We start from the raw sequence: 19514 nt of genomic DNA on the forward strand, positions 1-19514 counted from the left end.
TAACTGAATCTCACCAAATACTCACTTGGTGGTTCTACCACTACCTACACTCAATACTGTATATGTACCAAGACATAGTTCTGTTTGTTTCCAATCCTTTGTATGCGAGATAAATTTATTATTATTATTTCACAATTAATTCCATATTACAAAAGCCTATGAAACATGAGTAATAAAGTTGCTGTTCCTATGAATCTTGAGTAGAAAGACTCAATAAATAGAAATGGCAACAAAAATCCCAATTAATTAGATGGAGACAGAAAAATTACTTAGAGGGGAAAGTAATAAAAAAAAAAAATCTAGAATCCTGCACTTAGAATGCTTTTACTTTTTAAAGTTTTTGTTTCACAGTAAAAAACAAAAATAGAACCTATACATTGCAACTGACACAACTTGATGTAGTTAATGGAAGGGAAGAATATTCAACTTCAAACAGTGTGGTGGTCGTGGTGGTTTAGTCGCTAAGTCGTGTCCGACTCTTGTGACCCCATGGACTGTAGTCTGCCAGGCTCCTCTGTCCATGGGAATTCTCCAGGCAAGAATACCGGAGTGCGTTGCCATTTCCTTCTCCATCAAACAGTGTACCTATACTCGAAGAAAAGATTCTAGATCTACAAAAGGAAAAAATTGTGTATGAAAATCCATTTATAGGTTTTAAGTTAACATAAAATAAATGTGAACATTTCCAATTTAACCCACTGTATCAATTAATTACAGTTTTAATATATCTAATTTTTAAAAGCTTCTGTTCAGTTAGAATATTCTTCATCAAATTTTTGTGTGACAAATCAATCTTATTTGCTGTATTCTTTTAGCAGGAAACCAAAATTGTAAGATCTTAAATTTGAAAATGAGCCAAACAGGAATTAAGAGGTTAGCAACTAATTAACAATGATTTTTTTTTTAATTGGCTGTCTTCAGTGATTTCCCAAGAATGGGAACTCTCCCATGTTCTAGGTGCCCTTTCTCCCCTTGGATGGTGGTCTCTCTCCTTTAGTCATCCAAGATTCCTTCATAACTTAGATGACCACACTTCCTGGTTATAGGGGATAGTCCTGATTTAAGCCTGCTGTCCTGACATAGTTATTAAAAGCAGTATAATTCATTTCCAATGGTATCTTCACTTGGATGACAAATTATACAAACTCCACTTGAATATTTTACTTTTTCATCTTCTCTTTCTCCTTTTCTCTCTGTACACTCTGTCTTGAGAAAAAATACACAAACATGTATGTGTGTGTGTGTGTGTGTGTGTGTATGTATAGATACATAGATATATCTCCAACTCTTTGTAACCCTATGGACTGTAGCCCACCAGGCTCCTCTGTCCATGGGATTCTCCAGGCAAGAATACTGGAGTGGTTTGCCATGCCCTCCTCCAGGACATCTTCCTGAACCAGGGATCGAACCCATGTCTCTTATATCTCCTGCATTGGCAGTTAGGTTATTTACCACTAGCACTACCTGGGAAGCCCTACACACACACACACACACACACACACACACATATAGTTGCTCAGACATTTATTTTTGGCTTAGAGAAATAAATCTTATTCAATGTTAGCCAACAGTGGAATTTATTTGGAAGGAAATATGGATACACCACAAAACTCAACTATCAGATATCATTTTCATTCATCCCAGACTTGGACCATTAACACAAGACCCCAAGAAATCAAGGCAATTTGCACCTCTCTGTCTCTCTGTCACTGACTACATGGTCCCTCATCTCACCTTCTCTTTGCATGGCTTTTCATTCTCCTTTTTCCCTGCTGACCAGCCTTTTCTGCTTACTTTCACTGAACCTGAATATGTTTACCTGCCAGTTCAAGTACTTAACTTGAACAGTTCAAGTCCAATTATGATTTGGACATAATTGAAATTTTCAAGAAAAAATTGATTGGATAAGCCAAAGCACTTAGTTTAGTTCCTTGGCATCAGGCTTACAATTTTTTCAATAAACTTTCTGTGGGGGTTGTGGGAGAAGGGTCCAAAGCAGCTGGAATTATGTGACACAGGCCTTCTGACAAGGAGATATGGGCAGGGGAAAATAAAAGACATTTTTGATGTTTCTCTTCGGTTTCTGAAAGTAACTCAATGGCTAAGATCACAAATCAGTCTAACTCTATGCAAATGTACTAATGGCTGGTCATGATCCTAAAGTAACTTAAATATGTTTTTAAAAGATATAAAAAACATGTATAATAAAAATCTCTGGTTATGTTGAAAGCCAGTGATAAAGATGTCTCTAACAAGAGAATCATTTAAGATCCTATTAATAAAAGAGAATTTAGATAAATGATAGCAACTGCTAGACTCCTTCTTAGCCTTCAAGTGACCCCTAAAAGCCATCTTTCAAATATTTGTCTATAAGTAGGATAGCCCACCACAAGTTTAGTGAGAAGATAAGGTCACAAATAAGACAAAATATATTTCTCTTACCATAGCCCCAAATTAGTTTCAAACATGGGGAAAAGGGAGATGTGTAGTTTGGTTTGGGCTTTTATTAAAAACAGTTTGGAGACACTGAGTCTCACATTTTAAATCTGAGATTAATTTTCCTAATATATAATTGATATTGTTGAACTTTTTAATGATAACATGGTGTAAGTTTTTAACAGTTTGCTGTCTCAGATATTATTGGGTTGGCCAAAAAATTCTTTTGAATTTTGCTGCAAGATGGATCTAGTAGCTCTTAGTAGTCTTCAACTTCATTTTGTTAGAGTGTATTGTGACAGCCATAATATCAGCATGCATTTAAAAAAAATTACCAAAGTTATTTTTATGTAGCCATTTTAATATTGAAGATGGAAGAAAAAAGATCTTTCCTGATAGTCCAGTGGTTGGGAATCCACTTGTCAGTGTAGGGGATACAGGTTTGATCCCTTCTTCTCTGAAGAAGTTTCCACATGCCTCAGGGCAACTAAGACCACGCGTGACAACTAATGAGCCTGTTCCTTAACTACTGAGCCTGTTCTCTAACTACTGAGCCTGTTCTCTAGAGCCCACGAGTCCTAACAAAGGGTAACCCCCACTCACCACAACCAGGGAAAGTCCATGCACAGCAAAGAGCCAGTGCGTGTCAAAAGTAAATAAATATTTTTAAAGATGGGGAAAAGCTACATTTTCCACTCTACTATTTCAAGAAAGGTAAAAACACAACTAAAATTATATATATATATATATATATATATATTCATGCAGTGTATGGATAAAGTGCTGTGATTTATCAAATGTGTCAAAATTGGTTGGTAAAGTTTCCTGTTGGAGATTTCTCACTGGATGGATACCCTATGCGTAGACCAGTTGTATTTGATAGCGATCAAATCAAGACATTAATTCATTAATTGAGAGTAATTAGAGTTATACCACACAGGAGATAGCCAATATACTTAAAATATCCACATCAAGCATTGAAAATCATTTGTACCAGATTGCTTATGTTAATTGCTTTGATACTTGGGTTCCATATAAGTGAAAAAATCTTTAACTGTATTTCTACGTGCAATTCTCTACTTAAACATAATGCAAACTTTCCATTTTTAAAGCAAATTTGGACAGGCAATGAAAAGCAAATACTGTACAATAACAGGGGAAAGAAGAGATCATAGGGCAAGTGAAAGGAAGCACTACCAATAACACCAAAGGCCAGTCTTCAATCAGAGGAGGTAATGTTGTATATATGGTGGGACTGGAAGGGAGTCTTCTATTATGAGCTCCTTCAGGAAAATCCGACAATTAATTCCAGCAAGTACTGCTCCCAATAAGACCAACTGAAGGCAGCACAGAAAGCGTCTGGGATTAGCCAACTGAAAACACATAACGTTCCATCAGAATAAAGCAAGACTGCATGCTCCTTTGACCACCAGGCAAAAACCGTCACTGCTTGCTGGGAAGTTCTGATACCTCTACTGTATTCACCAGACATTACACCTTCTTATGTCCATTTACTACAGTCTTTCCAAAATGATTTTAGTGACAAAAATTTCAATTCCCTGGAAGACTGTAAAAGGCACCTGAAACAGTTCTTTGCTCAAAAAAAAAAACCTTTGGGAAGATGGGATTATGAAGTAGCCTGAAAAAAGGCAGAAAGTAGTGAATCAAAGGGCTTCCCTCATAGCTCAGTTGGTAAAGAATCTGCCTATAATGCAGAAGACCTGGGTTCGATCCCTGGGTCAGGAAGACCCTCTGGAGAAGGAAATGGCAATCCACTCCAGTATTCTTGCCTGGAAAATCCCATGGACAGAGGAGCTTGGTGGGCTAAAGTCCATGGGGCCACAAGAGTCCGACATGACTTAGTGACTAAAACAAACCAGTGAAGCAAAATGGAGAATATATTGTTCAATAGTTTTTGGTGAAAGTGAAAAATGTGTCTTTTATTTTTACTTAAGGAACATATTAGCCAAACCACATATTTTGTGTTTTATTCAATATTCCCACCAAATGCTTTAAGAAATGAGCAGATACCACTTTACGTAAGTAGCATCAGAAAGAAATAATGGTATAGAAAACCTTGACTTTCCTTTAAGGAGTTTACAATTGAAATGAAGATATTTAGTTAAAAACTTTTAGCTAAGTAAAAAGAAAGAAAGAAAACTTTTTTTTCTCCTCTCTTCAAATATGTCATACTCTTTCTTATTAAAATTCAGGCAGCCATGATGGTACTAGGAAAGTAGTGAAACACTGAGATATGGAAACAATGAAAATATCTGGTGACTGCTCCTTGGGAAAAATATTGTTTTAATCATGATAATAGTTGTATTATTAATAAACAAAATTAAAATTTATGAGAAATTTTAGGTTCACAGAAAAATTGAGAGAGAATTACCAAGTTCCCATATATCCTTTACTCCACAGATACACAAACTCCTCCACCATTAACTTCCTACATCACAGTGGTATATTTGTTACATATACCATTACACTACATTGACATACACTACATACATACATACACTACACTGATGCATTGCTATCATCTAAAGCTGGCTTCAAATTCAATATTAAAAAAACAAAGATCATGGCCATCCAGTACCATCACTTCATGGCAAATAGAAGGGGAAAAAGTAGAAGCAGTGACAAATTTTATTTTCTTGGGCCCAAAATCACTGTGGACAGTGACCGAAGCCATGAAATTTAAAAAAAAAAAAAAAATGCTTGCTCCTTTGAAGGAAAGCTATGACAAACCTTGACAGCATATTCAAAGGCACAGATATAGGTTTACTGACAAAGGTTCGTATAGTCATGCTATGTTTTTTTTCAGTAGTCACATATGGATGTGAGAGCTGGACCATAAAGAAAGCTGGGCACCAAAGAATTAATGCTTTCAAATTGTGGTGCTAGAGAAAACTCTTGAGAGTCCCTTAGACAGCAAGAAGATCAAATTAGTCAATCCTAAAGGAAATCAAGCCTGAATATTCATTGGGAGGACTGATGCTGAAGCTGAAGTGCCAGTACTTTGGCCACTGATGCAAAGAGCCAACTCATTGGAAAAGACGCTGATGTTGGAAAGATTGAAGGCAAAAAGAGAAGGCAGGGGTAGAAAATGAGATGGCTAGATGGCATCACCAACTCAACGGATATGAACTTGAGCAAACTCTGGTTAATAGTGGAGGACAGAGGAAACCGGCTTGCTGCAGTTCATGAGGTTGCAAAGAGTCAAAGGCAACTTAAATGACTGAACAACAAAAAAGTTCATAATTTACATTAAGATTCACTCTTAATATTGTATATTCTACGGGTTTTGATAAGTGTATGATGACATGTATCCATCATTGTAGTGTCATCATTGGAGTATCATACATAATAATTTCACTCTCAAAAATCCTCTGTACTCTGCCTATTCATCCCACTCTCTGGCAACCACTGATTTTTTCAGTCTCTACAGTTTTGCCTTTTCCAAAATGCCATGTAGTTGGAATCACACAGTATGTAGACTTTACAGATTTGGCTAATTTTGCTTTGTAGTATGTACTTAAGTTTCCTCCTAGTCTTTTATACCTCTATAGCCCATTTCTTATTAGCACTAGATAATATAAGAAGAACCAAAGAGCCTCTTGATGAAAGTGAAAGAGGAGAGTGAAAAAGTTGGCTTAAAGCTCAAAATTCAGAAAACTAAGATCATGGCATCTAGTCCCATCACTTCATGGCAAATAGATGGGGAAACAATGTCTGACTTTATTTGGGGGGCTCCAAAATCACTGCAGATGGTGATTGCAGCCATGAAATTAAGACATTTGCTCCTTGGAAGGAAAGTTATGACCAACCTAGAAAGCATATTAAAAAGCAGAGACATTAATTGGTCAAAAAAGGTCCATCTAGTCAAGGCTATGGTTTTTCTAGTAGTCATGTATGGATGTGAGAGTTGGACTATAAAGAAAGCTGAGCACTGAAGAATTGATGCTTTTGAACTGTGATGTTGGAGAAGACTCTTGAGAGTCCCTGGGCCTGCAAGGAGATCCAATCAAGTACATCCTAAAGGAGATCAGTCCTGAGTGTTCATTGGAAGGACTGATGTTGAAGCTGAAACTCCAATACTTTGGCCACCTGATGTAAAGAACTGACTCATTTGAAAAGACCCTGATGCTGGGAAAGATTGAGGACAGGAAGAGAAGGGAATGGCAGAGGATGAGATGGTTGGATGGCATCACCGACTCAATGGACATGAGTTTGGGTGAACTCCGGGAGTTGGTGATGGACAGGGAGGTCTGGTATGTTGCAGTTCATGGGGTCACAAAGAGTCAGACACAACTGAGTGACTGAACTGAACTGAACTGAACTGAATATTCCAGTGTCTAATAGTAATATTTAACTACAGTTTATTTATCCATTCAACTACTGAAGGATATCTTAGTTGCTTCCAAGTTTGGGCAATTATGAATTATGAATAAAGCTTCTATAAACATCACTGTGCAGGTTTTTGTGTGGAAGCAGGTTTTCAACTCCTTTGGATAAATACCAAGGAGTGCAATTGCTGAATTGCATGGTAAGCATAGGTTTAGTTTTGTAAGAAAGTGCTTGTCTTCAAAGTGAGTGAATCATTTTGCATTCCCACCAGCAATGAATGAGAATTCCTATTGTTCCTCATCTTTGTTGGTATTTTGTGGTATCAGCATTTTGAATTTTGGTCATTTTAATAGGCATGTAGTGACAGCTTATTGCTTTACTTTGCTTTTCCCTGGTAACATATGATGTTGAACATCTTTTTATAAGCTTATTTGCTAACTGTGTTGTTCTTTGGTGAGGTGTCAGTTCAGATCTTTTGCCCATTTTTTAAATTGAGTTGTTCAATTTCTTATTACTGAACTATGAGTTCTTTGTATATTTTGGATAGCAGTCTTCTATCAGATATGTCTTTTGCAAATATTTCTTCCCAGTCTGTGACTTGTCTTCTCATTTCCTTGACATTGTCTTTCACAGAAAAGTTTTCAAATTTTAATAAAGACCTCCTTATTATTTCTTTAATGGTTTTTGCTGTTATATCTAAGAAGTCATTTCTATATGCAAGGTCATATAGGTTTTCTCCTATGTGATCTTCTAAGAGTTTTATACTTTTTGCACATTACATTTAGTCCTATGATACATTTTGAGTTAATTTTTGTGAAGGATGCAAGGTCTGTATCTAAAATATTTTGATAAACATTTAGATTATACACCATGATTTTTAAAGGTATACAACCTGGTGATTTAATATATGTATATATCGTGAAATGATTACCAAAATTCATTTAGAAAATGTATGCATTGTCTCATACAGTTATCTTTCCATTTTGGTAGTTAGAATACCTAAGATCTTCTCTTTTAGCAAATTTCAAGTATGCAATAGAGTACTATGTGAGGGTTAAGGTATCACCCCCACAAAGTCGAAAATGCATGTGTAACTTTATAGTTGACCATTTGTACCTATAATTCTGCATCTGTAGATTCAACCAAACTTGGATCTGTAGTACTGTGCATGCGTGCTAAGTCACTTCAGTTTTGTCCAACTCTGTGCAACCCCGTGGACTGCAGCCTGCCAGGCACCTCTGTATCCACTAGCATGAGGTATCTTTCCATTTATTTATGTCTTTTTCAATGTCTTTCTATCAATGTCTTTCAATTTTCAGCATATAGATTTTTCACCTCCCTGGTTAAATTTGTTCATAAGTATCTTATTCTCTTTAATGCTATTGCAAATGAAATTTAATTTTCTTTTTTCAATAGCTTGTTGCTAGTGTATAGAATGCAACTAATTTTTGCATGTTTATTCTGTATCTTGAAACTCCACTGAATTTAACTAGTGTTCTAGCAATTTTTGATGGTTTTCTTTCTTTCTTTCCTTCTTTCTTTTCTTCTTTCTTTCTTTCTTTCTTCCCTTCTTCAGGGTTTTCTATATATAAGATCATGTTTTCCACAGACACAATTTAACTTCCTTTCCAATTTGGATGCCTTTTGTTTCCTTTCTTGACTAATTTCTCTGACTAGGATTTCCAATATTATGCTGAATAGAACTAGTGAAAATGGGCACTCTAGTCTTGTTCCTGATTTTAGAAAAAGCTTTCAGCTTTTCACATTCAATATGTTATTAGCTGTGACTTGTTATATGCAGTATTTATTAATTAAGGTATATTCCTTCTGGTTTGATCTCTCTGCAAGGAGATCAAACCAGTTAATTCTAAAGGAAAACAATCCTGAATATTCATTAGAAGGACTGATTCTGAAGCTGAAGCTCCAATCCTTTGGCCACCTGATGTGAAGAGCTGTCTGATTAGAAAAGACTCTGATGCTGGGAAAGACTGAAGGCAGGAGGAGAAAGGAACAACAGAGGACAAGATGGTTGGATGGCATCACCGACTCAATGGACATGAGTTTGAGTAAACTCCGGGAGATGGTAAAGGACAGGGAAGCCTGGCATGCTGCAACCCATGGGGTCACAAAGAGTCAGACATGACTGAGCAACTGAACAATTATGTTGAGATATATTCCTTCTATAACTAAATTTTAACAGTTTTGGATCATGAAAATTTTTGAATTTATCAAATGTTTTTTCTGCTTCTATGAAGAAGCATAAAATATTTGTTGGCATAAAATTGTTCATATTTTATCTTTCTCTGGTATCAGTTGTCTCTTCTTTCACTTTATAAGCCTATATATTTGTATCCTCCTTTTTTTCTTAGTTTACCTAAATATTTGTCAATCTTGTCTTTCTATCCTCTATTTCTGCTCTAATATTTATTATTTCCTTCTTTTGCTAACTTTGGGTCTAGTTTGTTTTTCTTTTTCCGTGATAACTTTAGATTAAAATAGTATAAAGATAGGTTATTTCTTTGAGGCCTTTCTTTTTTCTTTTTGTAGGCATTTCTAGGTATAAACTTCCCAATGTTTTACAGCATCCCATAAGTTTTGGTGTGTTGCATTTCTATTTACATTTGTCTCAAAATATTTTTGATTTCCTCTTGGTTCATTGGTTGTTCATAAGTGTGTTATTTGATTTCATGTATTTGTTATTTTTCCATTTTCCTCCTATAATTGATTTCTAGCTTTACTATTATGCCATGAAAAGACACTTGATATGAATTCAATATTCTTAAATTTGTTACCACTAGTTTTGTAATTCAGCATGTAAGCTACTCTGGAAAATATTTCACATACCCTTAAGGAGAATGTGTATTCTGCTGCTGTTGGATGGAATGTTCTATGTATGTCTGTTAGATAAACTTGGTCTACAATGTTATTCAAGTCTGCTGCTGCTGCTGCTGCCAAGTCACTTCAGTCATGTCCGACTCTGTGTGACCCCATAGACTGCAGCCCACCAGGCTCCCCTGTCCCTGAGATTCTCCAGGCAAGAATACTGGAGTGAGTTGCCATTTCCTCCTCCAATGCATGAAAGTGAAAAGTGAAAGTGAAGTCGCTCAGTTGTGTTCCGACTCTTAGCGACCCCATGGACTACAGCTCACCAGGCCTCTCCATCCATGGGATTTTCCAGGCAAGAGTACTGGAGTGGGGTGCCATCGCCTTCTCCTATTCAAGTCTACTGTTGTCTATTTCTCTATTTTTTTTCTTCATATTTTCTTTATTTAGGTGCTCCAATGTTGGATGCATATATTTTTTACAACACTTATATATTCTCTTTTTATATAATTTTATTTATTTATTTATTTTTAGCTGTGCTGGGTCTTTATTGCTACACAAGCTTTTCTCTAATTGTGATGAGCATGGGCTACACTTCACTGCAGTGTTGGGGTTCTCAGTGCAGTGGTTTCTCTTGTTTCAGATCATGGATATTAGGGCATGCAGGCTTCAGTCATTGTGGCACATAGGTTCAGTAGTTGCAGATCCCAGGCTCTAGAGCACAGGCTCAGTAGTCATGGTTTACGGCCTTAGTTGCTCCATGGCAAGTGGGATCTTCCTGGACCAGGGATCAAACCTATGTCACCTGCACTGGCAGGTGGATTTTTAACATTGAGCCACCAGGGAAGCCCCTACAATGGTTATATACTCTTGATGAATTGACTTATCTATCATTATGTAACGACCTTCTTTGTGTCTTGCAATAGATTTTGACTGAAAGTCTCCTTGTCTGATATAAGTATACTCATCCATGTGCTCTTTTGATTATTAAGTGGGATATCTTTTTCTACCACTTCACTTTTAGTGTATTTAAATCCTTAAAGCCAAAGTCTCTTGTAGACAATGTATAGTAGGATCTTGTTTTTTATTCATTCAACCACATTGTCCCTAAGCAGAGAATTTAATTCACATACATTTAAAGATTTACAGTTGCCATCTTTTTTTTTTTATTGTTTCCTGTCTGTTCTGTAGTTTCTCTGTTCCTATCTTTCTCTCTTGCAATATACCTTTGTAGCTGGTTGGCTTTTTTTGTGTGCAGTATACTTTGATTCCTTGCTCTTTATCTTTTGCATATCTACTAGTGGTTTCTTCTTTGTAGTTATTGTTAAGTTTTTATAAAACATCTTATAGTTGTCTATCTTAGGCAACTTAACCTTACTCTTATACCAAAACTCTACACTTATACTTCTTCCCCACTCCCACACTTAATGCAATTGATGCATACTTTCTATCTTTTTAAACTGGGTCTCTATTAACAAGTTATTTTAACCATAATTGTTTTTAATATTTTTGCTTTTTAACTTTTATACTAGAAATAAAAGTGATTTATGAACTACCATTATAGCATTAGAGTATTATGAATTTGTCTATTTAACTTTTTCAGTGCTTTTTATACTTCCATATATTTTTGTGTTGTTATTAATACTTAGCATCCTTTATTTCAACTTGAAGATCTCTTTTTAGCATTTCTTTTAAGTCAATTTCTTACAAATTTTCATTTGTCTAAAACAGATTTACCTTTCTTGTATGTGAATGTCCGGTTGTTCCAGCACCGTTCGTTGAAATGACTGTCTTTGCTCCACTGTATCGATTTTGCTGTGTTGTCAGTTAAGTGTATTTATGTGAGTCTATTTCTGGCCTCTCTAGTCTATTCCATTGATATATTTGTCTGTTCTTTCATCAATACCATGCTGTCTTTATTACTGTAGTTTCATAGTCTTAAAATTGGATAATGTTAGTCCTCCAGCTTTATTCTTCTCCAATATTTGGGTTAACTATTATGGGTCTTTTGTTTCTCCATATACTCTTTGGAATTAGTTTTTTTTCTTTAATACCCACAAATACTTTGCTATTTTTTTTAATTGAAATTGCATTGCATCTGTAGATCAATTGGAAAGAACTGACATTTTGACAATACTTAATCTTCCTAATTATGAACATGAAATATCTCTCCACTTACTTAGTTCTTCCTTTATCTTTCATCGAAATTTTATGCTTTTTTCTCTTGTAGATCTTGCACATATGTTATTAAGTTTATGTTTAAGTATTTTTTCTTGGGGGGTAATGTGCTTTTAATATCAAATTCTACTTGTTCATTGCTGGTAGAATATTTTTAAATATTTTCATTTATGGCATTTAATAAATTCATTAATACTTGGGCTACAGCTTCAGAAAACACAAGAGACTGCCTTCAACTTAGGTGAAAGTATGTCTAGCAAATACAGCCTTATATTACAGATTTACTTGCAGAGACTGTAAGTTTTCAAAGCTCTAAAGATGAATCTATAATGCATTTTGACATAAACTATGATACCTGTCAGTGATCATAATGGCCGCAATGAGTAAAACATCAATCACTAGCTGACAAACTTGGAAATGATTAAAAGGTATTTCAAACTACTATGAAATTGTTTCATACCATAAATGGATCTGAGAAAGACTGATGTAGATTATAGTTTTACAGAATTCAGGGCAAGTGATATCTAACCTGTTACATGTAATATAAATGTGTTTACACATATACTTTTTTACCCTCCTTACAAGCATCCAAAATAATTTCTATTAATAATAATGCCTTAAAAAGCTTACAAACATGAAATTTTAATTTTTCAAAGTGCAGAATATTCCATTCCTATGGGTAAGCCAGCTTATTTCTCTGACTGTTCTCTCCTCGACAAGACTACTAGTTAGCAGAGAGTAGCAGAGTCTTTAAAAAGCTATCCAGCATTCCCAGTTCAAATAATTCTGACCAATTCAAAATCTACTTGACCAAGCAAACTATATTTTAAGGGGAAAAAATTGAAAAACAAAAAATTTCAGTAGTTTATGATGCTGTATGAGCAATTAATACTACTTACACATTATAAGTGGGAAGCTTTCTATAGTCAATGATAGTAAGGGGGTAAGCAAAAGAGTGATCTAATCCCCACAATTTTGGGGCGGGGGGGGAGAGGGGGTGTTAGTTCTAGAAGATATGTAGGTCTTCATAGAACCGTTCAACTTCAGCTTCTTCAGCATTACTGGCAAAGCACAGACTTGGATTACCGTGATATTGAATGGTTTGCTTTGAAAACGAACAGAGATCATTCTGTTGTTTTTGAGATTGCATCTAGGTACTGCATTTCTGACTCTTTTGTTGACTATGATGGCTACTTCATTTCTTCTAAGGGATTCTTGCCCACAGTAGTAGATACAATGGTCATCTGAGTTAAATTCACCCATTCCAGTTCATTTTAGTTCGTTCATTCCTAAAATGTTGACGTTCACTCTTGCCATCTCCTGTTGGACCACTTCCAATTTGCCTTGATTCATCGACCTAACATTCCAGGTTCCTATGCAATAGTCCTATGCAGCATCAGACTTTACTTCTATCACCAGTCACATTCACAACTGGGCATTGTTTTTGCTTTGGTTCCATTTCTTCATTCTTTCTGGTGTTATTTCTCTGCTCCTCTCCAGTAGCATTTTGGGCACCTACCGACCTGGGGAGTTCACCTTTCAATGTTCTATCTTTTTGCCTTTTCAACTGTTCATGGGGCTCTCAAGGCAAGAATACTGAAGTGGTTTGCCATTCGATTCTCCAGTGGACCACATTTTATCAGAATTCTCCACCATGACCCGTCCATCTTGGGTGGCCCTATATGGCATGGCTCGTGGTTTCACTGAGTTAGACAAGGCTGTGGTCCATGTGATCAAATTGGTTAGTTTTCCGTGATTGTGGTTTTCAGTCTGTCTACCCTCTGATGGAGAAGGATAAGAGGCTTATGGAAGCTTCCTGATGGGAGAGACTGACTGAGGGGGAAACCAGGTCTTGTTCTGATAGGTTGGTCCGTACTCAATAAATCTTTAATCCAATTTTCTGTTGATGGGTGGAACTGTGTTCCCTCCCTGTTATTTCAGTTCAATTCAGTAGCTCAGTGATGTCCAACTCTTTGCGACCCCATGAATCACAGCACGCCAAGCCTCCCTGTCCACTACCAACTCCCGGAGTTCACTCAACCTGTTATTTACCTGGGGCCAAACTATGGTGAAAGTAATGAAGATAATGGCGATATCCTTCAAAAGGTCCCATGCAGGCACTGATACAGAGTCCTCAGTCCTGCAGCAGGCCACCTCTGACCCACGCCTCTGCCAGAGACTCCTGGACACTCACGGGCAAGTCTGGGTCAGTCTCTTGGGGGGTCACTGCTCCTTTTTCCTGGGTCCTGGTGTGCACAAGTTCCTGCTTGTGCCCTCCAAGAGTCTTATTCCCCAGTCTTGTGTAGGTTCTGGCAGCTCTATAGTAGGATTAATGGCGATCTCCTCCAAGAGGGCTTATGCCATACCCACGTCTGCTGCACCCAGCCATACCCAGATCTGTTGCACTCAGAGCCCCTGCCCCTGTGGCAGTCCACTGCTGATCCATACCTACACAGGAGACACTCAAACACAGCTCTGTCTCAGTCTCTGTGGGGTTTCTGGGTCCTGGTGCACACAAGGACCAGTAATGCTGAAGAAGATGAAGTTGAACGGTTCTATGGAGATCTAAAAGACCTTCTAGAACTAACACCCAAAAAAGATGTCCTTTTCATTATAGGGGACTGGAATGCAAAAGTAAGAAGTCAAGAAATACCTCAAGTAACAGGCAAATTTGGCCTTGGAGACCAGGATGCAGCAAGGCAAAGGCTAATAGAGTTATATTAAGAGAACGCACTGGTCATGGCAAACACCCTCTTCTACCAACACAAGAGAAGACTCTACACATGGAGATGACTAGATGGTCAATACCAAAATCAGATTGATTATATTCTTTGTAGCGAACGATGGAGAAGCTCTATACAATCAGCAAAAACAAGACTGGGAGCTGACTGTGGCTCAGGTCATGAACTCCTTATTGCCAAATTCAGTCAAATTGAATAAAATGGGGAAAATCACTAAACCATTCAGGTATGACCTAATCAAATGCCTTACGATTATACAGTAGAAGTGAGCAATAGATTCAAGGGATTAGATCTGATAGACAGAGTGCCTGATAAAAAATGGATGGAGGTTTCTGACGTTGTACAGGAGGAAGGGATCAAGATCATTCCCAAGAAGAAGAAATGGAAAAGGGCAAAATGGCTGTCTGAGAAGGCCTTATAAATAGCTGTGAAAAGAAGACAAGTGAAAGGCAAAGGGGAAAAGGAAAGATATACCCATCTGAATGCAGAGTTCCAAAGAATAGCAAGAAGAGATAAGAAAGCCTTCCTCAGTGATCAATGCAAAGAAATAGAGGAAAACAATAGAATGGGAAAGACTAGAGATCTTTTGAAGAAATTAGAGATACCAAGGGAACATTTCATGCAAAGATGGGCACAATAAAGGGCAGAAATGGTGTGGACCTAACAGAAGCAGAAGATATTAAGAAGAGGTGGCAAGAATACACAGAAGAACTGCACAAAAAAGATCTTCATGAACCAGATAATCACAATGGTGTGATCACTCACCTAGAGCCAGACATCCTGGAATGTGAAGTCAAGTGGGCCTTAGGAAGCATCACTCCAAACAAAGCTGCTGCTGCTGCTGCTGCTAAGTTGCTTCAGTCATGTCCGACTCTGTGCGACCCCATAGACGGCAGCCCACCAGGCTTCCCCATCCCTGGGATTCTCCAGACAAGAACACTGGAGTGGGTTGCCATTTCCTTCTCCAGTGCATGAAAGTGAAAAGTGAAAGTGAAGTCTCTTAGTTGTGTCCAACTCTAGCGACCCCATGGACTGCAGCCCACCAGGCTCCTCCATCCATAGGATTTTCCAGGCAAAAGTACTGAACAAAACTAGTGGAGGTGATTGAATTCAAGTTGAGCTATTTCAAATCCTAAAAGATGTGCTGTGAAAGTGTTGCATTCAATATGCCAGAAAATTTGGAATATTCAGCAGTGGCCTTAGGACTGGAAAAGATCAGTTTTTATTCCAATCCCCAAAAAAGGCAATGTCAAAGAAGGCTTAAACTACCACACAATTGCATTCATCTTACACACTAGTAAAGCAATGTTCAAAATTCTCCAAGCCTGGCTTCAACAGTACATGAACTGTGAACTTCCAGATGTTCTAGTTTGATTTAGAAAAGATAGAAGAACCAGAGGTCAAATTGCCAACATCTGTTGGATCACCAAAAAAGCAAGAGACTTCCAGAAAAAAACATCTACTTCTGCTTTGTTGACTATGCCAAAGCCTTTGACTGTGTGGATTGCAACAAACTGTGGAAAATTCTTAAAGAGTTGAGAATACCAGACCACCTGACTTGCCTTTTGAGAAACCTGTATGCAAGTCAAGAAGCAACAGTTAGAACTGGACATGGAACAACAGACTGGTTCTAAATTGGGAAAGGAGTACGTCAAGGCTGTATATTGTCACCCTGCTTATTTAACTTATATGAAGAATACATCATGAGAAACATTGGGCTGGATAAGCACAAACTGGAATCAAAATACAAAGGAGAAATATCATTAACCTCAGATATGCAGATTATACCACTCTTATGGCATAAACAAAGAAGAACTAAAGAGCCTCTTGATGAAAGTAAAAGAGGAGAGTGAAAAAGTTGGCTTAAAACTCAACATTCCAAAAACTAAGACCATGGCATCCAGTATCATCATTTCATGGCCAATAGATGGGGAAACAGTAGAAACAGTGATAGACTTTATTTTGAGGGGCTCCAAAATCACTGCTGATGGTGACTGCAGCCATGAAACTAAAAGATGCTTGCTCCTTGGAAGAAAAGTTATGACCAACATAGACAGCATATTCAAAAGCAGAGACATTATTTTGCCCACAAAGGTCTGTCTAGTCAAAGCTATGGCTTTCCAGTAGTCATAATGGATGTGAGAGTTGAACTGTAAAGAAAGCTGAGTGCCTAAGAATTGCTACTTTTGAACTGTGGTGTTGGCGAAGACTCTTGAGTGTCCCTTGGACTGCAAGGAGATCCAACCAGTCCATCCTAAAGGAAATCAGTCCTGAATATTCCTTGGAAGAACTGATGCTGAAGCTTAAAGTCCAATACTTTGGCCACCTGATGCGAAAAACTGACTCATTGGAAAAGACCCTGATGCTGGGAAGGATTGAAGGCGGGAGGAGTAGGGGACGACAGAGGATGAGATGGTTGGATGGAATCATTGTCTCAATGGACATGAGTTTGAGTAAACTCCAGGAGTTGGAGATGGACAGGGAGGCCTGGCGTGCTGCAGTTCATGGGGTCACAAAGAGTCAGACAGGACTAAGCGACTGAACTGAAAATATAATTAAAAGATGATTAAATGAAATGAACAGTTAGGTGTAAGATGTTAGAAAGATTAGCCCTTCTGTTTATGTTCTCAGAGATTACGTAGTGTCACTCCTGTGGGCCTTTGTAGAAGCAGATCCCTTGAAAATGCCCTCCAAGCATGATACTTATCCTTCAAAATCATTTTAAGGTTAAACGCCCTTCTAATGGTTTCCTGGAATACCATCCCCAACCCTGTTAGTCATTACTTTATTATCTCAATTATTGATACTTACATTGCCTTATTTAACATTAGATAGAGCTCTTACCTTATTTAACATTAGATAGTAGCCACTTCTCTTGTGACTACTTCTACGAGGCATGGACCCACTTTGTGCACCTGCAAACTTACTTCATGCCTTTGCTCTGTGCCTTTTGCTTCTGGTTCTGGGTTTTTTTGTTTGTTTGTTCTTTAGACACAAGGCATGGGTTACCTTTGGGTATCCACTCAGTACTCATGCATATCAACTCATAGAGGTTAAACATATGTGACTATCATTTGACCAACTGGGTACAAGCACCAAAGAATACATTCTTGCCAGTTTAAGCCCTGGAAAGCCAGTTTTCTAAAGGCTCCTCAGGTGGATCTGTAAGACTGAAAACTAGTCATTCATAGAAGAGCTAAATTGATAATGCATGCCCACTCTACATTGCCTTCATACTTTCCCTGTTAACTCCCCTTATTTCTCATTATTGCTTCCTTTGATCACTCCCCAATTAAACTACCTGCATGAAGCCATTTTCTCATAGGAAATTGTAAAAATCCAATAAGGACTGAACTATGATCTCAGATATTTAAGGAATGGAGATTTGTGATGCCATGCCCATCCAACTCATATCTAGCAGAAGGTAAGGGAAATAGTGAAAGAAAATTTTATGATGATAATCTTTGGCCTGATAACCAGATAGAGTCAAAAACTGTAACAAGTATTCATATTTTGTGCTGGTCAATTATTTTTTCTCCCCTTTTCTTGATACTGAGTAAAAATGAGAGGTTGTGGTAGTGTTGAACATTATGGTTATGACTGAATTACATCATTCAATTGTGTCTTCTTGGTGTTTGGGATGATAATTTTTCCATCTAAAAAGGGCAAAATGGATGCTACATGGCAGAACCAGGGAATGCACCAGCCTCTGACCATTTCTTCACTCATATGCATCTTCACCCCCTATCTTTCTTACGTCAAGGAAACTTACCCTTATAAATCTCATCGCTGAAGCTCGCCTCATGACTGGCTTTTAGTAACACATGGCCAAGGGGAGAAACCAGCAGATGACTGGAAGGTAGAAAAGAGAAATATTGTGGCATTTATTCCCTGGCACTTGGCACCATTATCTCTGGTGGCAGCTGTGTCCCTCTCAGTCATAGCTCCCGCCAGGCTCTGGTCAATATTCTTTCTTCCTCACCTCTTAAGGAATATGGCTTCTTATAGTTGCTCATCCGTATGCTACACCATGCCTTGTTTGTCCTGTCCAGTCTGCCTGCCTACTAAAGTCTTTTGTTTGAGACATCTGAATTAATTCTGGTTATTGCCAGTCCCCCGGGTGAACATACACTAACTTCCTCACATATGCACACACACAAACACCACACACAGCACATTCAGTGCAAATGCATGCTTGACAAGTTGCTTCAGTCATGTCTGATTCTTTTGGACCCTATGGATTATAGTCCACCAGGCTCCTCTGTCCATGGGATTCTCCTGGCAAGCATACTGGAGTGGGTTGCCATGCCCTCCTCCAGGAGATCTTCCCAACCCAGAGACTGAACCCATGACTGCTGCATTGAAGGCAGATTCTTTACTACTGATCCTCCAGGGAAGCTCCTCAATGCAAATGACTCATCTATGAAGAATCAGATCAGATCAGATGAGTCGCTCAGTTGTGTCCGACTCTTTGCGACCCCATGAATCGCAGCACGCCAGGCCTCCCTGTCCATCACCAACTCCTGGAGTTCACTGAGACTCACGTCCATCGAGTCAGTGATGCCATCCAGCCATCTCATCCTCTGTCGTCCCCTTCTCCTCTTGCCCCCAATCCTTCCCAGCATCAGAGTCTTTTCCAATGAATCAACACTTCGCATGAGGTGGCCAAAGTACTGGAGTTTCAGCTTTAGCATCATTCCTTCCAAAGAAATCCCAGGGCTAATCTCCTTCAGAATGGACTGGTTGGATCTCCTTGCAGTCCAAGGGACTCTCAAGAGTCTTCTCCAACACCACAGTTCAAAAGCATCAATTCTTCGGTGCTCAGCCTTCTTCACAGTCCAACTCTCACATCCATATATGACCACAGGAAAAACCATAGCCTTGACTAGATGGACCTTTGTTGGCAAAGTAATGTCTCTGCTTTTGAATATGCTATCTAGGTTGGTCATAACTTTCCTTCCTAGGAGTAGGCGTCTTTTAATTTCA

The sequence above is a fragment of the Bubalus kerabau genome, chromosome 1 (assembly GCF_029407905.1).
Source record: "Bubalus kerabau isolate K-KA32 ecotype Philippines breed swamp buffalo chromosome 1, PCC_UOA_SB_1v2, whole genome shotgun sequence".
NCBI lineage: Eukaryota > Metazoa > Chordata > Mammalia > Artiodactyla > Bovidae > Bubalus > Bubalus kerabau.